The following is a 25,574-nucleotide window of genomic DNA, read 5'->3' as shown; positions in this document are numbered from 1 at the left end:
TGGCCAAAGCCGGAAGGATACGATAGGCAGGGTATGTTGCAAGAGTGCCGGACAACAACCCTGCAATGTTGGTGTTCGCGAAAGATCCGGTTGGCACAAGAAGATGTGGAGCGCAGAGAACACGATGGGCGGACCAGGCGGAGCGTGACTTGGCGAGCATCGGGCGTGACCGAGGATGGAGAACGGCAGCCACGCACCGTGTATTATGGAGAAATATTGTTGATTTAGTTTTATCGTGAATTTTATATAATACTAAATAAATGAATGAGTGCTGCTCTTGGACTCTCCCATTGCTTTCAAACTATTTGAAACAGATAAGACTAAGGTACACCGGGACAAGTTGAAACGAGTGGAGTAAGATGAAACAGCGGGTTAACATGATGTTTTCTAGCGATGATAGACAATTTGATTGCCAGATTACAAAGTTTTTGATTTAAACAATCTTTTGGCGAAGGATAAATCTTCAAATTATATTGCAGTCAATTTAAAAACTATGTGTTTCATCTTGCCTCATCCGCTTCAACTTGCCTCGGAATACCTTTCCTACTTTTTGAATTTGAATTTTTTTTCGGCTGTTTGGGCTCGTTCGGAAGTTAATAATCAATGTTAACTTCTTTTCCCAATCAGCCTAGATAGCTGTGTAGTGTCGGTAGCGGTTGTCTCAATTGGCTAAGAATAACACTACGGATCGCCTGATCCAGTGGTAAGAGTCCACTAAACAGGTGACCCTAATTCATGGTGTTATGCGGCTTTATGCTTACCGTGCCAAGGAATGAATGGTTAGGGGGGTCTAATAAAAACCTAATCACAAACGGAGCCTGTGGAGAATTAGGGCGTCCTCCACAGTATTACGCCCTTACTGCGCTAACCGGAGCAATAGTGCAGCGGACCTTGCGTTTCTCCGAGATAATCAGCTGCCCTTCTTAAGTCTCAAATTTGAGGCTTAATAAGGGCGGGATTATTCAAACGTTGTAAATTAGCCTACATTACCACCTATATGGGTTCGCTTAAGGCGTTTTCGCCATTGACGTTTTTCAATTGACACCGGATTGGTTTGTCGTTGATGTTTCCTTTTTGTGATGTGATTGTGAAGTGTGTAATCTTGTCTAGTTTGGGTAGTGGCTACGGCTAGGAAACCTCAGATCAATTTTCAGCGTAAAAAGCGTGCGTGGCCCAAGTTTCTCTACTTCAAAAAGCTCATTTTCGTAGGGCAACTTCTGTATATGTTACCATGTGAACCCAGTTTTGCTTCTTTCATTATAAATGAAGTGTCGTGCCTCGAGAATGCTATATCTTAGAATAATGTTAACAATATTTTTCATCCTTTCCTTATGGATGCCTTCAAGCAAGTATTCAGCATATTTTTGCTGATATTTGGCAGTATTGCTAAGATGATTACATCATCTGAAGTAGCTCAAACATTAATTTGAGATGCTTCAGTTTGATGGATTACTTAGGTAGTCCAGTTCATGGATAACTTATTATAGAATTGCACCTAACCAATCTCTGCATGAGCAGAATTTGTCAAGAGTTGATTGATTGACATGTGTCAGATGAGGGGTCTGCATTTGACCTGCTTTGCACTTTTGAGTGTTCCTTCATAAAACTTGCGTATTCAGACGTCCCTGCTGAACAAACTAGGGAACCTGTACTAATTGGTTGCGACCACATTTTGTGGATAACTCGCTTACATTGCTACTCCAAGAGAGTTTCATTGTGGTTTTGTACCTACAACGCCCTCCATTGTGGTATACCATAGCTATTGATTTGAAAGAAGCTTGCCCTCTGCGGTCTGTGCGGACTGCAAGAGATATTCCTGAATGGAACTCTAATCTGTTCAAGTTCAACATATCTTCGGATAAACCATTCATTTGCATAGTTACAAATCTCTAGCTTCCGCTTGAGAATTATAGCTATATAATCGACTTAGCGGGTTCTAAAAAGCTCTGCTTAATTCAATTCTCCAGGAGGAAATGGGGTTTTGTCCTATTTTTCTCCAGAGGGATTTGGGTATTTCAAACATGTGTTGAACTCTTGTAGTTTTCTATGGGGTATTTTCATGGCGTGAAATTACTCCACAGTTTTATCCCGAAAGGGTGCGTGCGTTGTGTAAAGATGGAATGAGTTTCAGATTTATCTGGTTCTTTTCTGAAATGCTTGAGACGCATTGTCGATTATCACATCTGTGATGTTCGTCTGGCTGACATGCCTATTCATGTGAACTCACATGTCTCCCAATTTGGGATGTCCACAGTGACTCTTTTACACAAAGTTGTATATGTTTTCAAGAAAGTACTCGCTCAAACGTAGGTTTTGCTTGGGTGATTTCTTGAATATTGAGGATGCTTTCGATGCCGTGCCTTTCAATGTCACATTGAAAGTCGCGTGACGTCACAAGCTACCTCCAATGAGCTATAGGCTCTCTTTACGCTTATGCGTTTTACAGTGTCCTTTTCAGGGCACTGATTAAACCCGTTGTGGTATGAGCTATGAGCTCTCGTTGCGCTTATGCGTCCATTCCCTTTTCTAGGGTACCCCTTCCTATTTCATCACCTTTCCCTTTCCTAATCCCATTCCATCCCTTGTCCCATTCACCCTTAGGTAAATGATGAAATAGGCTTATATGTATGGCGATGGCACAAATGTCCCAAATAGAGGATAACGTGCCTCTGGAGCCGGCCTTCTGATACCTGATACACCGGGACAAGTTGAAACGGGTGGGGTAAGATGAAACAGCAGGTTAACATGATGTTTTCTAACGATGATAGACAATTTGATTGCCAGATTACAAAGTTTTTGATTTAAACAATCTTTTGGCGAAGGATAAATCTTCAAATTATATTGCAGTCAATTTCAAAACTATGTGTTTCATCTTGCCTCATCCGCTTCAACTTGCCTCGGAATACCTTTCTTACTTTTTGAATTTGCTTTAGATTGAGCCTAAAAAACGGAAAAAATGTTCAAGGTGTATTAAAGAACAGTGCAAAATAAAAAAAAAAAAATCCAATTTGATTTCTGTTGGAGTTTTAAGTTCGCCCGAACCTGAGCAAAACCTATCAAACAGAATGATTCAGTAGCGTTTTCTTGGGTTTAAAACACAAAACTGTGCCCATTATATGGAACAATTATGAGATTACTAAACTGCATTTGTTTGTCTTGCACGTCGTTTCACTCATGTTTACATTACATGATCGTTTTTTCATAAACTGAAGAAGAATAGAACTTTAATCATTGTTGTATATATGTACATCTTTTAAATTATTGAAAATTTTCACAACAAACTTTTTATCCAATTCAAACATGAACGTACACACATTTAATCGTTTCCACTTTGAAAAATCCATATGTTACACATCATTTTGAAATGCAAACAGTGCGAAATGCTTTATCACCAGTATATTGTGTGCAGACACGATAGCCTGTAGGCAATTGATAATTTTCTCCGTTCGGAGAGGAAACGTTTTCCGGTTCCACATATGACAGGAGATAAAAGATAGCAGCCATCGACAAGTGGAAAAGCTACCCATTCAAGTGAGAGACTAGAAAAAGGCACGTCCAAATGGTGCTCTGGTATCTCTGACTCTTTGTTTTTTTTTACGGATCTTAACAAACCGCTGATTGGAACAAGACAATGCTCAGACTCAATATGTCATTGCCATTTCCCAATCCGTCATGTTTGGCACCGTTCAACGATTTGCCACTCGAGGCAGCTGACGGGTGTTAGTGATGAGCATCAGAAACTATTGCATAAATATAGGTACGAGTATGATGGTATCCAAGCGAAGATACGAGCTTTGCTCGCACAAGAGAGAATCGAATTCTTTTCGATCCGCGATAGGTCTGGTATGTTTTCCAAGACTAATGAAATGAAGCTTTAGGGTACAGGCGGAGAAAGGATGAAAATACAGGTGTACTCCGTAAAGTGCTATTTTGGATAACGCTTCGAGTGATGCGCTGGAGAACGGTGTGGAGCGATGAGAGATGAACTATCCATTAGCTCGCAGTACCCTAAGGCGAATCTAATCACGTTAAAAAAATGTGTACGATTCACTTATAGCCAGAATAAAGTGCAACTACACCAGGGATACTGTGCAAAATTCCCACATTTACTTGTCGAACTCCACCATGAGGAGTAAAAATCTATTTTGTTTTGTTCTGAAAGATTCTAGATGAATAATGAATATAATATGTCAATACTTAAACTTAGAAGAATTTAATATTTTATTATGGACGATTGTAAAAGCCGTGTATATAATGATACCTATAAAGAATTTTCTAGAATGAAAAGCACGATGACGGATGAACAAAGCCATGAACGGCACAAGTTTTGAAACGAGGAATAAAGTGACAAGTGGCTGGGGTAAATTGTAACGCAAAGTTGAAAAGGTTTAAAAACAATTGTTTTATCATTTTTTTTTATTGAAAAACTATATGTTATGACACTGGTGCAGTTAATACTAGATATTGTGTAGATATTTCAGATCCCATAGAGACCACTTCTCAGCAACTCCTTTTCCTACATTCCAAGGTACAAACCGATATGTGCCGGCCGAAAACTGCGAGCAACCTTAGGGAGGATCGGGTAATCAACCCCGGTAACTTTGGTCGTTGGCTACACAGGAGGGAGGGCGATTGATCGACGTCCAAGTGTCAGAGAAGGACTCTAAGCTCAACTGTACACCACTGGCGTAGCCACGGGGGGTTAAACCACCCCCCCCCCCCCGAGTAAAAATTTCTGGATCAAATTTATAGTATAAAACGCTTTGTGATGAAAAACAATTCCGGCTGCGCCGCTATTCTAAACCTACGGCTCATATTCAGTGTATATATTTACGAAATGTCAGTGTCAAATAAAAAAAGTTATTATTGAGCATCGAAAACCCCTCCCAGAGCAAATTTCTGGCTACGCCACTGCTGTACACTATGGACCTCCGGAAAGTAGGGTGTTAGTGCCGAGGCCTGCGAGTCAGCCGTAAATAAGAATTACAATGAAACATCAGAAACAGAATGAAATGAACCGCAACCAACGGCAACGACTGGTAATTCGGTACGTGAAACTACCGATCTCTCAACTCCCGACCGCTGCCCAAGCTAAGACGTCATAGGAGACCTAAATGCTCAATTAGACCAGGAGGATAACTTCAGACCGACGATTGGAAAGCTCCGCGCCCTCCAACTAACGAACGTAAACGCCCTAAGACGCATCGATTTAGTCGCCTCCAAAAACATGACCATACGTAGCACCCTTTTCCAACACAGTCTCCTTTATCGTCATACTCAACAGAATCGCAAATCGACCACGTTCTGATTGATGGATGAAACTTCTCTGGCTTTATCGACGTTAGGACCAATCGTGGCGCGAACATCGAATCTGTCCATTACCTGGCGATGGTCAAATTGCAGCCAAACCTCTCCGCGATTAACGATACTGACGACCGCCGCGGGTGGCCACCTATGGCGACTGAAGCAACGCGCGTAATTTCGAGGAAGCGTTGTTGTCAGACGAGAGCGAGCTCGATGTGGCCACTCTAGTGGATTGTAGGACCCTTCTTTTTTTCAAGTTTTTCGGGTGAAGATCACTGCGTCCAGATTTTAGGACTATTACCCTTTTGCTGTGAGGTACGCAAGTTATCTCAGTAACATGTTTGTCACTGAGATACCTTGGTATCGACTGAACTCAAGACCATCTGTTATTGATGAATAGAGATCCTGAGTTACAGTATGTGACTCCCCCATTCTGGCGAGACTACCCGAGCAGGAGAGAATAGCTAGACAATAACAAACTCAGGTATGGAAAACCAAATAACTACAACCTGAATGAGTTATTAATTAGCCCTGCATAAGAGGTAAAATTCCTCAAATAATAACTGGAGTGTTTTCTGTACATAACTAGTGAATAATGACATCAGGTATTGCAATACCTAAATAATAATCGACGATTTTTCTATACAAATAGCGATTTTTCCATAATTGAATAATACCTCAAGCAGTCCTCAACATCAAACCAATAACTCGTTGAGGTATTATATCAATACCTACAAAATACCAAAGTAAGTTATTTTCAATACCTGGGTAACCGACCAATACCTTGTCTTGGTATGATACCTGGCTTTGGTATGCTGCAGTTATGTGTCAGTTATTCGTTCCTGCGCGGGTAGCTTTATAAAGCCAACCATGTCCTCCTTATTCGCATAGTCGATAATAGCGCTTCTGTAGTTTTCAACACACTTTTGAAATTTAAACAATGATAAATTCGAAATTCAAGACGTTTTCTATGTTGGCCTTTACCTAAGGGTTCAATGTTTTGCACTATATCATAAAACTGGTCACTAATATTCACAAGCGTAAGTTATTAGTTTGTGTTTGCTGACATCGTCAATGGTGGTTATGCCGCCTATGCAAGCATGGGCAATTTAGTACAGTAAAGCAGCCATCGACGACGCAACCCAACGCACCATCGGGTACGTGGAACGGAGTCGACGGAAAGAATGGGTCAATGAGAAGTGCAGAATGATTTTCGACTAAATAGAAGAACGCAACACAGGCTGTAATGCTGCAAAAAGGCACCTAGCAGAACAGGGAAATATACAAACAGAAACTGGAGTACCTCTCCCAAGCAACTTGAAGTTCTACCAGAAGCTGAATCGGCTTCGTACCGTGAGCCGAAATCTTCAAGATTAAAGACGGGTGCCTCATGACAGATAAACTTAAGGTGATTGAAAGGTGCACGTAGTACTTTGATGAGAATCTGAATGGCGTGAAGCACGTAGGCACGAGAGATCATGACATCGGAGGAAACTTATAGTGACTTTTCCAGTCTTGACGAAATTCAAACACAGCTATTTAGTCGTATCCGACGTTTCGGTCACATTTTTAGGACCTTCATCAGGGTGCCGATTTTTCGTCCACTGTTGTTATATCGAACAACGATTGTCGAACGGATGGAGTTTGGTTTCTATTGGTAAGCGGTCCACCAGCTACTGCCTTAAGTTGACCGTCTCACCTGGATGTTTGGGTACTGGCTAGTACTGAAGACAACCCGTTGGACTCAAGCTCCCGGATGGAAAGGGAGGGCAGCTCAACTTGCTGTTGGTCAGCTCGCCATTTTCTCTGTAGTTCCAGAATGATTTAGGAGACCGTAGAAGAAATGGAATCCCACTTGTTCGCCCTCGTACAAATCCTTTCAACAATGTTGTCCGGGGTAATATCTCTACCGAATATCTCCTGCATACTCGACCTTTGCTCCACGAAGCGTGGGCATTCAAAGAGCTCATGCTCCGCAGTCTCATCGCAGTCTGCGCTTTCCGGACATGCGGGGGAGCCTGCATGTCCGAATCTGTGCAGATACCACCAAAAGCACCCATGGCCTGACAGAAATTGTGTCAAGTGAAAATTCACCTCGCCATGATGCCTGCTCGTCCATTTAGACATGTCGGTATGAGCCTGCGTGTCCATCTACCCTTGTGGGAAAAATCCCCCTCCCCTCTACCACTTCAGCATAAACAATGTTCTGGTGATCCGCCTCGTTCCTCTTATGCCGCGTCGCTCGAAGCACTCTTTATCCTCTGCCACCACTCTTGCTATGGGCATAATGCCCGCTAGCACACATACCATATTCTTTGAGACCGTGTGGTATGCGCTGACTACCTAAGGCACATCAGCCTGTAGGTACTCTCGAGCCGCTTCACGTTTCGATTGACCACTAGCTCATTTGATCATGCAGTGGCGGCATATCGTAGTATGGAGACCGCTCGCTGTCGCGAGCAGCTCACACTTACTCGAGAATATTGCCGAGCTATATGACATTATATTTGACAATGACATTTTCGCCAAGCTTGCCCTTTTGAAGGCATATTCTTCCGAATTTCAGCTTATCGTCAATCATGACCTCCAATTGCTTCAATGAGCGCTTAGAGTTGATCATGCATCCGATTGTGGTGACTACAGCCTGTTGTTCAGACTTACGGTTGTTTATCATCATCACCGCCGTTTTGTGGTGCGCGAATGCCTCGTCCAGTCTTCCACTATGCCAATTGCGTGCGTTGCTGACCGTTCCACTTCCTCTATCGACTCTCCATATACAACGAGGATAATATCATTGGTAAAACCGACCAGCTTTACATCCGGTGGAAGTTAGAGCCTCAATACGCCGTCATACATCGAATTCCATTGTACTGGGTTACAGCCATAATAGCGTCCACCGTCGATCGACCCTTCCGGAAGCCGAAGTGGTTATCCGAGAGGCCCGAGTCATCGGGTTTCTCGGTAGACCATCAGACTCGACAAAAGGATCCGTTCCTACAGTTTTCCAGCGGTATCCAGAAAGCAGGTTGGTCTGTATGCCGACGGGTTGCTATCCTGCACGCTCGCGTCAGAATACCCATTTTTTGATTGCTATCTCTGTCGCTCTTCAAGAGGCTCCATTTAAAAATACCCATTTATAAGTTGGGCCGCCCAACTTGAAAATGGGTATTTTTAAATGGGGCCTCTTGAAGAGCGACAGAGATAGCAATGAAAAAATGGGTATTCTGACGCGAGCGTGTGGGTTTGGGCAGTTGAACCAATCTTTGCCTTTTACACCTCTCCGGAAATTCGCCTCTGTTTATGCACATCTACAAAGCCAATGGCTATCAGCCATTCTAAACATGTCAGGGCTGGCCTCGATGGCCGTCTTGATGGCTACTGTCGGGATATCGTCCATCGTCTAAGCCGCAGAATTTCAAAGGTTAATTCCGGTCCCACACCATGAACACTCCTTTTTTTCGGCTTAGATGCCAATGTGTCACCTCTGCCCAAATGCAAATGGTCCCACACCATTCCACCTAGAATACTATACTTGATCATCCCTGTAACAATACAATTGTTTCCGTATTACCAGCTACGAAACAATTTCTTATTATAAATAGAGGGGGCCTTCATCAATTATTCAAGTTGGTGGAGCATACCACCTTGCAAGTTATTCCAAGTGTTGTTTCACTTCGGATTTTCCATATTGCAATGTATCATGAATGTAAAGATGGTTAAATATATCACCGACGAACCGACGTAAATAACAGATAAAAATGATGAAAATAGCCGAACACTACCGCCTCCTTTATAACGGTTCACGTTCATTTGCTAGCTTGACCCCAAACCCCCGGAAAAGGTTCCCGTCTGCGCTGATTTAACAGAAGTGATTGCTTGTTTCGATGATCGACCGCTTAATTAAGGGGGACAGTTTTGAAACACCACGTCGGATCGACGGTTGTTTTATTCGTATCATAAATAGTAACCATGGCAACCAGTCTAACTTTGCTGAAGTTTTGTATTTGCTACCTTGCAAAGAATCCTAAGTTTTCAATTATTTCTTTATCTATATCAACAGTGGTGCCAGCTTTTAGAGTCATGTGGTTTAATTGGATATCATGCTGGATAACACTTGATACTAATACATAATTCTCTGGCCATTTGAATTTGTTAACATTTAATGCGTCCGACTTATGAGTCAAATTTGGCTCTACTTAGCAGTGTAACCAATTATCGAAACAATGTTATCTCATCGTTCAAAATATCCCAATCATTTCATATATGGGTCATTCCACGCCAAGTGACCGACCGCTTGCAATCGACCATCACGGATTTGAACCAAATTTGGCTGAAACATTTGTTTAGATAGAAAAAGAAAAAATCCAAATTTTGGTGCCGATCGGATCACCCCTCGGCCCGTGGCAGCACCCCTCGTTTTGGCCGATATGAAAATTATCCTCTCTTTCTTTTATTTTTATCATTGAAACGATTGCACCTACACATTTTCGACCTTCGGTTTTTTTAATAGAAATCGTTCGGGGAATCCAGAAAAAATATTATTTTTTTGATACAGTGTTGCCAGATATCATATTTTTCAATTTTAAATCTAAAAATCGATTTTTCTCAAAATACGTATATTTTGATTTTAAAAATTTTGATTCCATCGTGTTTATCAGACGTTTTTCTATCGAAAAAGCTTAACTCCCCAAAGTAATTTGCGTCGTTCCTGAGGTATAGCGTTTTTAAGAAAAAATATTCTTTTTTTCATATAATGTATCATTTAAAATCAGGTGCAGTTTATAAATTTCGTAAAAAAAACCCTAATTAATCCACCTAGCGGTGATGGTGCCTTTCTCGTGCTTTAAAATATCCTTTCAACAAAACTCAAGCGACATGTAGATGACATTGACATAAATACAAAATGAAAATTGCTTGCTAAATCTACTCAATATGGATACATTTTATATTAGCATAACATTTAATATTCAGAAAATATAAGACAACGATCCAAAACTCAAACCAAACAAGTGTCATGAAGCCGCAAAATTTTGAAACGTAATTTTAGATTTTCCGGTCATCATTTTATGACTCCGGATATCTACCCCAACTAAACTAACCGCCATCTTGAACATTGAGACAACATCTTGGATATTCTGGTATTCATTTTTGGACTCTGCACCTAAAATTACATAAAATAGTCGCCGTATTGAATTTTGGCATGTCGTTTATGATTTTCTGGTTACCAGTTTTGGACGAAGACCGGCATTCTTCCCCATTCAAACTATAGTCATATTGCAGACCTTGTGAAACAGCGCACAGCTTGGGTTTTCTAATTACAAATTTTGAATTCTGGACATATTTTCATACAAAATATGCCCATAATGCAAGAATTAAAAATCCTATAAAATAGGCACTAACTTGAATACTGGGCCATTATCTTGGACTTTGGACCGCTATTTTGGATACTCTGGTGGACTCCAAACAAATTTCCCATACTAAATACACTTATTTTACATAGTTTTAGAGCTCAAAATTCCTTAAAACAGCCACCATCTTCTGTTTACGCGATCAAATTCTTATTTTTCCATTCAACGTTTACCAATCCTGCTATAACTTTACACCTTAGGAATCTAAAATGGTACGATTTGATGAAATCGCTTTAGTTTTGTCTATATTTTGTTCTCATACATGAGAACTTAGACCTATTCGTCACTGTTGTTCATACCTAATGTTTATCAGGCCATTAAACAAAGCCACGATTTAATTTTTCACATGAACGTTGGTTCTGCTACACAACAGCTAGTCTCTAATGTGATCTAAGGCTATTTTCTTGCTAACCGTTCATTAGATTATCAAAAAATATGCTGATGTGTCGTATGTATGGGTTTGGTTCATTTTTATACTTGGTAATTTCCGGTGGGATAGCCGGATCTGATTCCATGAGTCATGGACCATGACACTACCGGTTGTCCCAATTATGGTCTGAGAATATTTTATTGCGGGGTCTCCAGTTAGCCTAGTGGTTAAGGCTATGGATCGCCAAACCGGAGACGGCGGGTTCGATTCCTGTTCCGGTCGGGAAAATTTTCTCGATTCCCTGGGCATAGTGTATCATTGTACTTGCCTCACAATATATAAATTCATGCAATGGCAGGCAAAGAAAGCCCTTCAATTAATAACTGTGGAAGTGCTCAAAGAACACTAAGTTGAAGCGAGGCAGGCCAAGTCCCAGTGGGGACGTCGTGCCATAAAGAAGAAGAAGAATATTTTATTGCTATTTATTCACCTTTACCTAATCACCGCGATTTGATATATCGCATGCATGGGTTTGCTTCACTTTTACTTCTAACCACTTTCGAAGCCACAGCCAGCTGAACCCGCAACACTACCGGGAATCTAATGTGGTCTGACACTATTTTTCCATCAGGTTGTCGATAAGTCGTGATAAGTCTTCGTTCTATTCGTTCTACTACTCGTGTTGTGTGTAGGTAAGAGGTAACGATAGCGCACGAATGTAACAAAGCCGACTGACACCCGACTGCGGCAACGAAATGAAGGTAGTAAAAAGTGTCGAATGTTTACAAGAATGGTCGTGATTTGATGTACCGCATCCATGGGTTTGGTTAAATTTTACATTTTACTACCCGGATCTGATTCCGGGTAACTACCGGCTGAACCAAATATGGTCTAACATTATTGTCTTGTTAACTGCTCATCGGTTAACCAAAAACGCTGCAAATTGAAGGTTCACATGCAGGGTTTGACAATTTCGACGGGACTCTCTAAACCAATTCCGGACCACTACCAGTGACGTAAGGCTTCTAGCTAACTGTTCATCAGGTTATCGCAAAAGTCACAATTTGATGTGTCACATGCCTGGATTTGGTTCACTTTTACATTTGGCCTCTTCCAGCCACTCAAAACCGATTCCGAAACACTTGCTGACCGTTCATTAGGTAATCTAAAAAGCCGCTATTTGATGTGACGCATGTACGGGTTTGTTTCTCTTTCAGATTTAACCACTTCGGCGGGAACCCCGGAACGGGTTCCGGAACACTACTGGTTCAGATATGATCTGAGATGGTTTTCCTGCTCATTGTCCATCAGGTCATTGAAAATGCCGTGGTTTGATGTGTCGCATGTATGGATTTGGTTCAATTGTATATTTGGCCACTTCCAGCGGGACGCCTAGAACCGGTTTCGGAACACTACCGGTTCAGATATGATCTGAGACTATTTTTCTGCTTACCGCTCATCAGGTTATCGAAAATGCCGTGGTTTGATGTGTCGCATGCATGGGTTTGGTTCAATTGTATATTTGGCCACATCCAGCGGGACGACTAGAACCGGTTCCGGAACACTACCGGTTCAGATATGGTCTGAGACTATTTTCCTGCTTACCGCTCATCAGGTTATCAAAAATGCCGTGGTTTGATGTGTCTCATGCATGGGTTTGGTTCACTTTGATATTTGCCACTTCCGGCGGGACACCCGGAACCGGTTCCGGAACATTACCGGTTCAGATATGGTCTTAGACTATTTTTCTGCTTACCGCTCATCAGGTTATCGAAAATGCCGTGGTTTGATGTGTCGCATGCATAGGTTTGATGCATTTTAATATCTGATCCCTTCCTGGGGTACCGTTCCGGAACACCTAAATGGCCATATCTCCGGAACGGCTGAACCGATCCGAACCATTTTCAATAGGAAACAATGGGACCAGATTCCGCGTCGAATGAACCGTCGGTCATTGAAATCGGATGAGGTTTACTGCCAAAAAGTGATGTGAGTTTTTTTGTACACACACATACACACACACACACATACACACACACACATACACACACACAGACATCACCTCAATTCGTCGAGCTGAGTCGATTGGTATATAAGACTTGACCCCTCCGGAGGCTCTATCAAATTTTCGTTTTTGGAGTGAACATATAGCCTTTCGGTACACCTTGGTGTACGAGAAAGGCAAAAAACATTGTTCGATGTCATATAATCACGTTTTGTGTTGATTTGAACAATATCAAGTATAAAAAGGATTAAAAAAATGTGACAGTGTTGCCAGTTTACCTTTTTTATTATACCATGAAACCTAACCTTTAAGTGTTTGACAATGTACAGGTTATTCTGAAAAATCGCACCATGTGTGTTGCAAGATGTATGAGCAAGATAAAAACAATACACATCTTCTCTAACGACCCTGTTGTTGACCTTTTCTTCACAGACAAACAGACGTAACACCTAGAAAATTTTCGCGAAAATCCATCGCCTAGTTCACACTAGGTGAAACGTCTAACGCTTAGAAAAATTATGTGCGCACCTCTGGTTGTGAAAGCTACAACTATAAAGGTTTAAAAAGATCGTTAAAATCGTGGTCGTTGGATTTTTTTTTTCAATGTTACGTCTGTTTGTCTGTGTTTTCTTGTTTATGATCCTATCTGACAAAATGACCCGATAATTGACAGTTATTGTTAGTTTGATAGTTAGCAATAAAAAAATTGGTTTATTGGAAAAGATGAGTTTAAATTGTTAAAATATAAAATGTATCTATTGTGAAATTCATTTTAATTGTCATTTAATTCATTTCAACGATGTTGTAGATGGAAGTGTTGCCACACATGTCATTTTTATTGTAAACATCTAATTTACACGAAAGCTTTCGTAAATAGATAACACCAAATAAAAACAAATGATTTCTGTTTTTTATACATAACGAGCACATTTGGCAACACTGCATGAGTATGAGTATAGATGGCAACACAATTCATAATTGCTACTCCATGGTTAATCGCAGCGAACGATTGTCGCTTTAGTTTGTGTGTTTGCTTATCAGCGACGACAGCAGCCACTTCGATCACTCACCAAGCATTCTTTACCATTCGCCATTCATTCATTCGCTTGCGATCAAAACTGCGACGAACGGCAACGAATATCCATGTCAAGCAACTTGCGCATGGCTTTTCACTGGTGATGGGGATGCGTGCTTGATCACGACAATCCGTTTGCTGCATCTTTCTCGATTCGATTCAGCAAAGAGGAGTGAATATGAATGGAGTGAGGCGAATATACCGATCCTTAATATGATACTATACATTGTCGATCTGGGAGTCACCTATAATTGATCGAACAATCGATTTGATTTATCGTAATTAACCATCGCGTACAACCGATCTCTTCTCCATGCAAAAAAAGCCTAAGAAAAGTAGGCTCTAGGGAGCAAACGCCACTAATCTATTTCACTCAGAAATTTTTGTTCATTCTTCGCCACGAAGAACAAACAAAAACTCATACCATATGCAATCACATCAATAGACAACACAATACTCAACACTGTTCTTCACTTCTCTGCCCGGGACAATAAAGGACATGATCTATTATTCTGCAATCCAGTTAGAGTAAACGCAATACTAAGCATCCCCGCACCTATTGTTTGCGTTTCCGCTAAATACTAGCATACTTGGCAACACTGCCGTAAAAATCAATCAAAAGATATTTTTACAGGGATTTTTATAAGGAGTTGGACCTTCGAATATAAAATACAAATACTGAAGTCTGAGCTACCAGTTGCGCGACGATGCGTAGTACCGTCAAACGGGGTTACTTGCAACAGCGGTGTAACTTGCAACACAATGACATACATTAAATGTAAACTACTTTCTCATAATAATGAAAGCTAATATGATTCACTATTTCCGTTATCGAGATTATGTATACCAAAGATTGTTTTTGTACAGAAATCAGTTTTGTTTCTTTGTTTATTGTTTAGCTACACTGTTAAAACGCTTTGCTCATTTTATGCTATAAAAACAAGTACGAAAATCGTGCTTTACCTCTCTCCTATGGTAAGTGCGATGAGTCTGATGACTTTACTCGTAGTTAGGGTATCTGATAGTAAGCTAAGCAAAACGATAAAAGATTGATAAACTTATCGACTAAGTAATGTAAAAAATCATTATCATATTCAACAACCACTATGGGGTAACTTGCAACAGTTGAAATTGATAAAACTTTCTAATATTTATTTTCATTTCACGATATTTCTGATAGAAATAATCGAAAATGATCATTCATTTATTACGTAACGCGCTCGTTTTCTAATGTCGGCACAATTTTTACATTTTTTGCACGTGACCATCAAACATTGTTAAGGACTCCCATATTTTGATATTCTATTCCTTTTTTCACTTTATTGAAAGTTTAACTTAATTTAAAAACGTTTTAAGATAATCACCAACATGAATTCTGCACCTGGAGGGAGTAAATCATTTCAGTTGAATGCACAAATTAACGGTTTTAATGTTTATTAAGTTGAATAGGTGTTTAAATCATGTTATTTTAGCTGTAGTAGCCAAACACCACTGTAAACTGCCTTAAGATAACTCACTCTACCTTTTCAAGAAACGACATTAAGCATTGTTGACATTTTTAACTGGTACTGAGCCACGAGTTCCAAACAAATTTTATATTTGAGGGGCGTAAGACCTGTTGTAAAACAATATACAGTCATTGCACAATTATGGGTCACTCTGTCACAATTATTAGTCAGTCAGTTCACCATGCAATTCAAATGGAATTGACCCATAATTGTGGGTGACCCATGATTGTGCTATGACTGTACTCTCACTTGTCATAGCTACCAACCCTTTCATGATAAATCATATTTCAGTTGATCAGTGTACATCTTTTCGATGCATTTTTCATGCTATACATCAAAAACTCATAATATGAATAAGTACTTGAATATTAGTGCAGTTTAATGGTAGCTAACTTAGCTTCATGTCATGTGTTGCAAGTTACCCCACAGATGGTGTAACTTGCAACAAGCATGTATTGCACATCTCCTGATTAGGTGGCAACGTATTTTGGTAAATCAAGTGCTGCATAGTATTCTACTCGTGGTAATTAGTGTGCACGATGCTCTATAGTATGTTTCAAATGTTTAGATTTCCAATGATATTGCTTCAAAGTCGAAAAGTGTTGCAAGTTACCCCATTTGACGGTATCTAATATTATCTAATTCCAAAGGATTTCATATTGCTGTGTGCATTCAAAATGCAAATATCAAATGCGGGAGCACCAAATGCGGTAAGATTTTCTAACAAGTAACCCGATGTCAGTGGGAGCTTTTGAATCCTAGGTTGGCGGTGATATTGGCTATGGTTGCTACGTTGCCTTGGGTAACATGTGTTACCGCGTTTAAAGCGTATTTGGGCACCGTTTGCATCCTGAACGCACACAGCAATACTTCATATTTTATCATATTCCATATTTTCAGGTTCAGCTTCTGAAATTAGCTGTGGGTTATTGAATGTAGTTATATCGAAATGACATTTTTGTAATTGCGTTGCGAATTCCCCTACTTTTCACTCGCGGTAACAATGATAAAACGGCCTACTTTTCTTCACTGAAGCAAAGGTGCCGAAAAGTACTACTTTTCGGCACTCTTTAGAGTGCTGAAAAGTAGTACTTTTCGGCACTTTTGCCAGCACACACTTTTTGTTGAGTACCGCTACTTCCGTAGATACAGTTGCTGCTTCTACATGCACTGAGCAATTCGAATCCAAATCAGGACGATTCTGATTCTGAATTGAACTGCCAATCAGGCGCAGAAGCAGAAGCTGAACATATTTCTGCTTTTGCGTATGATGCTGCATGACGACGACGGGAGCTTGTAAACTTGCGACAGTTGGCCTATCATTGCCTACCTGATCGAAGAAAATACTATGCACTACGTCCTGTCACGCATGGAGGCTCGCACGTGGTTGCTGCTGATACACGTTTGTGTGGCTAGATAGATTATACTGTACGGGTATTTTTGCAATTACAAAAAACTTTGTATGTAACGCGTTGCAAAACTCGATTTTTTCAGCACTCGTCGTATTTATCCAACTCGGCAAGCCTCGTTGGATAAACGTACAACTCGTGCTGAAAAAATCATCATTTTGCAACTTGTTGCATAAATAACTATTTTGTAATTACGTTGTGAAAAGTTGAACATTTCAGTTGGCTGAAGTATGCTGAAATGGCCTACTTTTCACCCCTAATGCAAGTGTGCCGAAAAGTACTACTTTTCGGCACTCTTAAGAGTGCTGAAAAGTAGCACATTCGGCACTTTTTCTCGTACGCACTTTTTACTTACCACCATGCCTTCCGTAGATTCAGTCTCTGCCTCTACATCTACTGAGCAGCTCAAATCCGAAACAGGACGATTTCAATTCGGATTCGAACTACAAATCAAGTGTAGAGGCAGCTGCTGAATCTACTTTTGCTTATAAATACACTAATCAAATGTTTTCCTGAATATATTTTACGTCGATGTTGCCAAATGTACTAAACCTAAATAAAAAAATACTTTTGGCTTGTTAATTAGATTTCATACTAATGTTCAAGTAAAATTAAGATTTCTACAATAAATATTACATATTTGGCAGCACATCTGTTCAGATAATGTTACCATATATGAAATTTGTTTAGAATTGATGATCTCAATAGATTCATTTTTTTAGTTCAACAGGTTATGCTAGTCTATTACGATAGACTCATAATTGATGAACTGGCAACACTGTAACATTTTTTAAATCCTTTTTATACTTGATATTTTTCAAATCAACACAAAACGTCTTTATATGGCATCGAACATTTTTTTTGCGAAATTTATAAACTGCACCTGATTTTATATGATACTTTATATGAAAAAAATGGATTTTTTTTCTTAAAAACGCTAGATCTCAGGAACGACGCAAATTACTTTGGAGAGTTAAGCTTTTTCGATAGAAAAACGTCTGATAAACACGATGGAATCAAAATTTTTAAAATCAAAATATACGTATTTTGAGAAAAAATGATTTTTAGATTTAAAATTGAAAAATATGATATCTGGCAACAATGTATCAAAAAAATAATATTTTTTCTGGATTCCCTGAACGATTTCCTTTAAAAAAACCGAAGGTCGAAAATATGTAAGTGCAATCGTTTGAATGATAAAAATATAAGAAAGAGAGGATAATTTTCATATCGGCCAAATCGAGGGGTGCTGCCACGGGCCGAGGGGTGATCCGATCGGCACCAAAATTTGGATTTTTTCTTTTTCCATCTAAACAAATGTTTCAACCAAATTTGGTTCAAATCCGTGATGGTCGGTTGCAAGTTTTCACATTTTCTCGGTCACTTCATATGGAATGACCCATATGCATTTCAATTTTGTTCAATTTTATTCTTCGAATCTCTATATTCACCGCTGTTTTGAACCAACACTTCCTTTAATGAATTATTTTATGTAGATCCATCAGTGTTGCTATCTGAGGTCATAATTACGAATGACGAATGCCCACAGATGCAAAGCAGGCAAAGAAAGCCCTTCAATTAATAACTGTGGACGTGCTCAAGGAACACTAAGTTGAAGCGAGGCAGGTCAAGTCCCAGTGGGGACGTAGAGCCATAAAGAAGAAGAAGAAAAGAAGAAGAAGGAGAAGAAGAAGAAGAAGAAGAAGTAGAAGTAGTATTTTTTTTTTCTTTGTATTTGTGAATTTTAACTTATTGCTAATTCTTCACACCATAGTAGAAGTAGTAGAAGAAGAAGAAGAAGAAGAAGAAGAGAAGAAGAAGAAGAAGAAGTGCACCGAAGATTCCTATTTGATTCGACGTGGTTCTGCGCTGCAATCACACTTTGAAGGTGTGTGCACGCAATTGTGTCAGTCCAATTTGGGATGCAGTCAGCAATACCATTGACGAGACAGAAACCAGAAATCTCAAAACTTTAAAACAATGCTCGCAAAACACTGAACATTATCTATTATTTTATTACGTAGTATGGCTAGACAGTAACGTTATTAATCTCACTCTTTGAGGAATTGCTGTACTTGGCTGTGAGTGGAGTCTGAGAGGGAGATACCGGAAAACACTGGGAGACCGAGAGCGCATCAGACTGGGAGCACGATGTCAAAGTCATCACCGGATGGTGGTAAGGGAAATTGCAGCCGAAATGACATTTTTCACAGGACTAGTGCTTCCATGTGCTAAATTTTTATCGCTCTTTGAATTATTCAGATGTGTATGTTTAAACTTTATTTCATTTGCATATGTATGAGAAAGTGAAGTAACTTTTTATCAGCGCTTTACCACATGAAAGCACTTTGGCCATGATGGTTGTCATATAAAATTAAACAATTAAATTAGAATCATATTGAAGCAAAAATGTGTAACTTACTGATCATTATGACAAATGTACTGTATGGTAAAATCCTCTGTTCTTCGCAAGACTCTGTTTACCTGAAAGGAAATATACACACACTCACACTCGCGGAACGGCTTTTTCTAGAATTCGGAACCACTATCGAATAAATCCAAACGTTCCGATGAGTATTTCGTGCCAATTTTCTATCCAGTATCGAGTTATTCTTTGGGCATTTTCACTAACGGTATGCGACTGCTGGATTCCGAACAACTGAATAGAAAGCAGAAAAATCACTTTTCACGTTTCATTCACTTCACTTGACCCACCTATCCGAACTCACCGGAAACAATTCGACCCGATCGACGGTTACCGATTCCAAAAGGACAACACCCGAATTTTTAAAGACAAATTTGCAGTTCCTGCACGAGGTAATTGCAAAAGAAGGCAGGCTCCATTAAATGTGCTTTATGATCCTTTGTGTAGCATACAGAGATCCTTGGGCGAGGTTCCCGTGTAATCTCCGTGACTGTACAAACTCAACTGAAAATTGATGCTGCGAAAAGCTGAGATTTGCCAATTCAGGATACAGACGAGAGAGCAACAGCCACCAAGCAGCATTAGGCGGATATACTCCGTGTCGTTGTACGCTCTTATTCCTCTTCTGGGTGGCGGGTGGCCTTTAATTGAAGAGATAGCATCTCATTCTCTCGTGTGCGCGTATTTTCCACTCCTGTGGGCTCTTATAGCGTCTCTGTCCTATCTGAAGTTGTACACATCCACAGAGGTGTCAAAAGTGAGAAAAACGTTGATTTGGCGAAACCTTACTGAGGAAGTTATTCACCGACACCGTTCATCCAGAATCGGATATTGGGTGGTAGGCGAAAGGTAACACGCTACATAAGTATAACAAATTTACTGCGCCCTTATTATGTCACGGGGACATTTGGTGGCCCATGATGGATTTGTTGAAACTTGTAGAGCAATGCAGGATTAATGGCATTCAACTTTATCCAACTTTAAGTATTGTGTACCTTTATTGAATTATGTGTAGATAGTATGTTATATGTAGGTGCTGTATCAAATAACAATTTGGTTGATGAGGTTAATCAAATTATGAAACATCAATCTACCTTCTTTAACAGATATCATAGTATTTGGTTTAATTGTATGATTTTTTTGTGTATTGAGTTTTTAAATTGATTAATTCGACGACATTTGACTTGGATAGTATTTTTTGTACTAGAAACAACCACGCGCTTCCACATTTTAGAAGTTATTGTTGCATCTTTTAATGATATTATTGGGTGTTGGGAATAATAAATAGAATACGCTAACGCTGCTATGTAGTTTCAACGCACACACTTTACCTGCATGATTACAGTTTAGTGTACAGTTCTTAGAGTTTTCCATTACTGCAATAGACCATTTTTGAGTAATGTTCTTTTAACTTTTCCAACCTCCGTAACGACATGTTTTTTTTTTCCTTAGAACAAGAAAATTGTATCAAAAGCTTAGTATCCCGAAACGGCCACGTGTCGCGAGCCGAAGTATGCAGGGATAAGGACGGGAGCAGGGATGCCAGATGATTTTTTTCAAAAATCTGTATCAAGGTTTTTAAAAATCTGTATTTATCAGTATTTTCAACGTATATTTTCTGTATAACCAATTGTGCATGAAAATTGCGTTTTTATTCATAGGCAGCTTGTCGCACTCTGTAATTTTTACCGAAACCTCAATTGCTGGTAATGTTTTATTATTATTTCTGTATAAAAATACCGATTTTTTGTCAAATGTTATCGTTTATCTGTAAATCTCTAAGAAAGTTTGTTCGAACCACATTTGGCCGGGGTTCTGCTAAACCGAACTAAGCGCCAATAACTTTATTGCGAGATAATTAAGCTTAAAGTTTAACTAGTCACAAATAAACAACATCTAATATTATTTGGAACTTTTCCGCACACATGTAACTTACAAGCCTTTATTAACCATCAGAGATGAAGTATACATGTAAATTATTTGAAATCATTGATATAATTACATTTAATTTCTTAGTACTTTGCACTCAATTCACTCTGGCTGAACAAAAACATTGGAATATAATTTATTGTTCAGTGTGGCTGATTGTGTTTCTTTGTTTCAGAGAAAATCAGTCGGATTGTAAAAAAAATCTCGGTTTTTCATCGTCTATGAAGTTGAAATCGATATCACTCACAATCCTTTACATCAATCAGAGAAGGCGCGTATAGTATGGTAGCACGAAGGTCTCAAAATAGTTTGAAATATGAACAGCGGAAACTCACCCAGCTCAGCCCTTCCCACCCATGTTTTTTTTTCATATGCAGTGCCAGGCACAGAGTAAAAGTGATTATGTCAAATGATGTCCTTGCATGTCCTGAGGTCCTGAGATGTGAAAGTGGAGCAGTTTGTGTACTTCAAATTTATGCTGGTCGAAGAAAACCATGAAAATGTTCTGCCAAAGTGAACTAAGACAATCAAAAATTCAAGAATAAGAAAAAGAGTCGAACTTGGATTATTTAAGTGATAATCAAGCACGTTACCTCTAGGTCATTTTACCTAGCTGAAGGTCAGTCGTTAAGTCTGAATCAAGTTCTAAACGATCTTCACAAGGATGGTTTTTATGACAACGCAATTTTTCGATCAGCCAAAGCGAACCAAGTGTTTGATTTTTTATTCAAGCTCTATTATTCTAATTAGCCTTGTTGTTTAATGACGGCTGTGTGACGGTGTTAAATTATCAGTATGAGGAGTGTCGAAATAAAGCAGGTATTCAAAACCAGTTGATTTTATCATTGTTGAGAATAAATTGATTTTAAAATGCAGTGGATTTGGTTCGGTTTGGCTGAATGTGATTTGGAAAAATGGCGATCAGCGCCATCGTAACATAAGTGGATCCTCCAACACCCACATTTCTAATTACGTGTCCAATTCTATCACAGATTGTTACTATGAGTCGGTTAGAAGTTAGAAATCTTACGGCGATGAGGAGAACTTGCATTGTCATCATATGGACCAAAATTAAAATATTTCGCTGATTCCATGGAATGGTTTACACAGATCGGAAAGAAAGTGTTAATTTCTGTGACATACAGGGGGTGGCCAAAATGTTTGGGATAGGCAACTTTTTTTTCTTACAAAAAATTCAACATGCTGTAACTTTTTATAGAGAGCATAAAAAAATCTCAAATTTTGACTGTTTATCAACCTGTTATATGTGCATCACTGGTACAAATTTGGGATCGATTGAATAATGTTTCGCGAAGTTAGAACCGTTCTCATAAAACACTATTTTTAGACAACTCATTTTTGAGCTGTCATATCTCAGAAACCAGTGAACCGAATTGAATGATTTTTTTAACGTTTATCAACAATATATTGATACTTAATACAACGTTATAAAATGTAATATTTTCTCACGGCGAACTTAGTTATACCGGATTGAAATTTTTACCCATTTAGAGGAAAATAAGTCAAATTTACAATACCACACAAAAATTACTAAATGTGTTCTTCCTTTAATCTAAATAGGCTCTCATATATCTGATCAAAGAAAACTTGAGAACAGAAGTGGAAAAGAGTTGGGCCCATATAGCCGAGGCGGTAAACGCACGGGTATTCAGCATGACCATGCTGAGGATGACGGGTTCGATTCCCGGTCAGTCCAAGATCTTTTCGTAAAGGAAATTTCCTTGACTTCCTTGGGCCTGCCTGCCACACGATATACACATGCAAAATGGTCATTGGCAGAGGAAGCTCTCAGTTAAAAACTGTGGAAGCGCTCATAGAACACTAAGCTGAGAAGCAGGCTTTGTCCCAGTGAGGACGTTACGCCAAGAAGAAGAAGAAGAAGTGGAAAACTTTTGGACATCAACACTAAAATTTATTGACATTGCACAGTGATGCGAGGGAGGAAAAAAGGCGAAAAATCAACTTACGTATTTTGATTCAAATGTATTTTTTCATTTTTTCTCGACATTTGAATAATCTATTTTCAAAATTTGGTGCAGATTGAACAAATATTGAATTTTTTTCCAGAACTTTAAAGTGGATGTAAATCATACTTGAAATTTAAGCTCCCATATAAAATGTATGGAAAAACAAAAACAAACTTCCCCTTATGTTGAATGACATTTGACCTCCTGCTTATAGTAAGCATATTGCTTTACTTATTTTGCGAATAAAAGGTGATATATGTATATATTCAAATTGTTACGATTGTATTGCTTCCATTTCTTATCTTTTTATCATTCAACTTTTTATTTTCAAGGCTCAGACGTCATGGAGCTTTACGGAGCCATGCAAGCAACTCATACATAAACGAGAGATCAATGGGAAAACATCTTTATATCTAAATTATTTCCAACAATTTCTCAAACTCTACATTGAAGAAGTTTCTATTCATTTGTATCGGCTCAGCTACCATAGCGCATAACAGAGCCGATGTTTGTCGTAGAATGTTAACATTTTTATGTGGGAAAAGTGTTTTAAGACAAGACAAAAATAGCTAATATGCGCGCAGGTATTTAGCAAGAGTACGTTGATGATGTCTGCGTTCGATTTATGACCGTTCCAGAATATTTTCGTATTTAAAATTTCAATTGCGATGGTGTCCCTGATTTGTGCCCTGTTTCTTGATTTTCTCGAAGTAAAAAGGACCAATTTTAATTAGAAAGCATGAAATAACCGTAATATTCAAATCTAATCTTTTGATAAGTTGGTTGGCATGAATTTATCAGCATAACTGTTATTGGAAGCAAAAGTTTGATATTCGCGCAAAACGTAACGCGTGGAATGTGTCAAACGCCAAAAAAAGGTAAATTGGCATAGACAATTTTCAGTAAATAACTACGGAAGTCTTTAAAGAACATTACCTGAAGCTGATGAGCAGATTTTGTTGAAGCAGGGACGTTACGCCAATAAATAGAAGGAAGTTGTTTTTTTATCGAAATTGTAAACCCACATATCTAAAATGAAAAAGAGACAACATACTTGAACTTATTAACCCATGTTAAATATATTAGGTTTTTTAATTGTTTGCATTACACACTTCTGGTAAACTTTTTTTTTTTTGTCCTAAATGAGTAATTACATGCACATTACTGCACAGTATAACCTGTTATGATCAGATTTGCTTAGGCTATGAACATCAGTGTGCAGTTTGATGAAAATGTTATGTTTAAAGCTATCCTCAAGGGTGATTTGGCCGGGGTTCTGCTAAACCGAACTAAGCGCCAAAAACTTTATTCCGAGATAATTAGGCTTAAAGTTCAACCATTCACAAATAAACAACAGCTAAGGTTATTTGAAACTTTTCCTATGTAACTTACAAGCCTTTATTAACCATCAGAGATGAAGAATACATGTAAATTATTTGAAATCATTGATATAACTACATTTAATTTTTGAGTACTTCGCACTCAGTTCACTCTGGCTGAACAAAAACATTGGAATATGGTTTATAGTTCAGTGTGGCTGACTGTGTTTCTTTGTTTCAGAGAAAACCAGTCGGATTGTGAAAAAAAACTCGATTTTTCATCGTCCATGAAGTTGAAATCGATATCACTCACAATTCTTTACATGAATCAGAGAGGACGCGTTTATTATGGAGGTCTCAAAAAAGTTTGAAATATGAATGACGGAAGCCCTCCCAGCTCAGCCCTTCCCACCTATGTTTTTTTTATAGGCGGTGCATGTGCAGGCGCAGAGCAAGAGTGATTATGTCAAATGATGTCCTTGCATGTCCTGAGGTCCTGAGATGTGAAAATGGAGCAATTTGTGTACTTCAAATTTATACTGGTCGAAGAAAACCATGAAAATGATCTGCCAAAGTGAACTAAGACAAAAATAAATTCGAAAATATTAAAGAGATTCGAACTTGGGTCCTTTAAGTGATAACCAAGCACGTTACCTCCAGGTCATTTTACTTAGCTGAAAGTCAGTCGTTAAGTCTGAATCAAGTTCTAAACATTCTTCTCTAGCATGGTTTTCATGAAAACGCCATTTTTCGTCAAAGCGAACCAAGTGTTTGATTTTTTTTCAAACTTTATTATTCTTATTAGCCTTGTTGTTTAATGACGGCTCCTGTGTT

General features: G+C 39.0%; 1 protein-coding gene across 7 annotated transcripts in view; it reads right to left on the bottom strand.

Annotated features, from left to right (window-relative positions):
- The window catches only part of LOC109419207 (uncharacterized), a 127,442-nt gene extending 107,064 nt beyond the window's left edge, over window positions 1–20,378 (bottom strand). Inside the window, exons 1-2 of one of the 7 annotated variants that reach the window (XM_029852124.2) lie at window positions 19,795–20,371; window positions 19,502–19,563 (exon numbers count right to left, since the gene is read on the bottom strand). The gene's annotated coding sequence lies outside the window, so the exon portion shown is untranslated. Of the gene's footprint in view, window positions 1–19,501 lie in introns of all 7 variants that reach the window. The other 6 variants (XM_062846023.1, XM_029852122.2, XM_029852123.2 and 3 more) reach the window with 6 other exon arrangements.
- Between the last annotated feature and the right edge of the window lie 5,196 nt (window positions 20,379–25,574).

Source organism: Aedes albopictus, chromosome 1, assembly GCF_035046485.1.
Source record: "Aedes albopictus strain Foshan chromosome 1, AalbF5, whole genome shotgun sequence".
NCBI lineage: Eukaryota > Metazoa > Arthropoda > Insecta > Diptera > Culicidae > Aedes > Aedes albopictus.
This window is presented reverse-complemented; position numbering and strand designations above follow the sequence as displayed.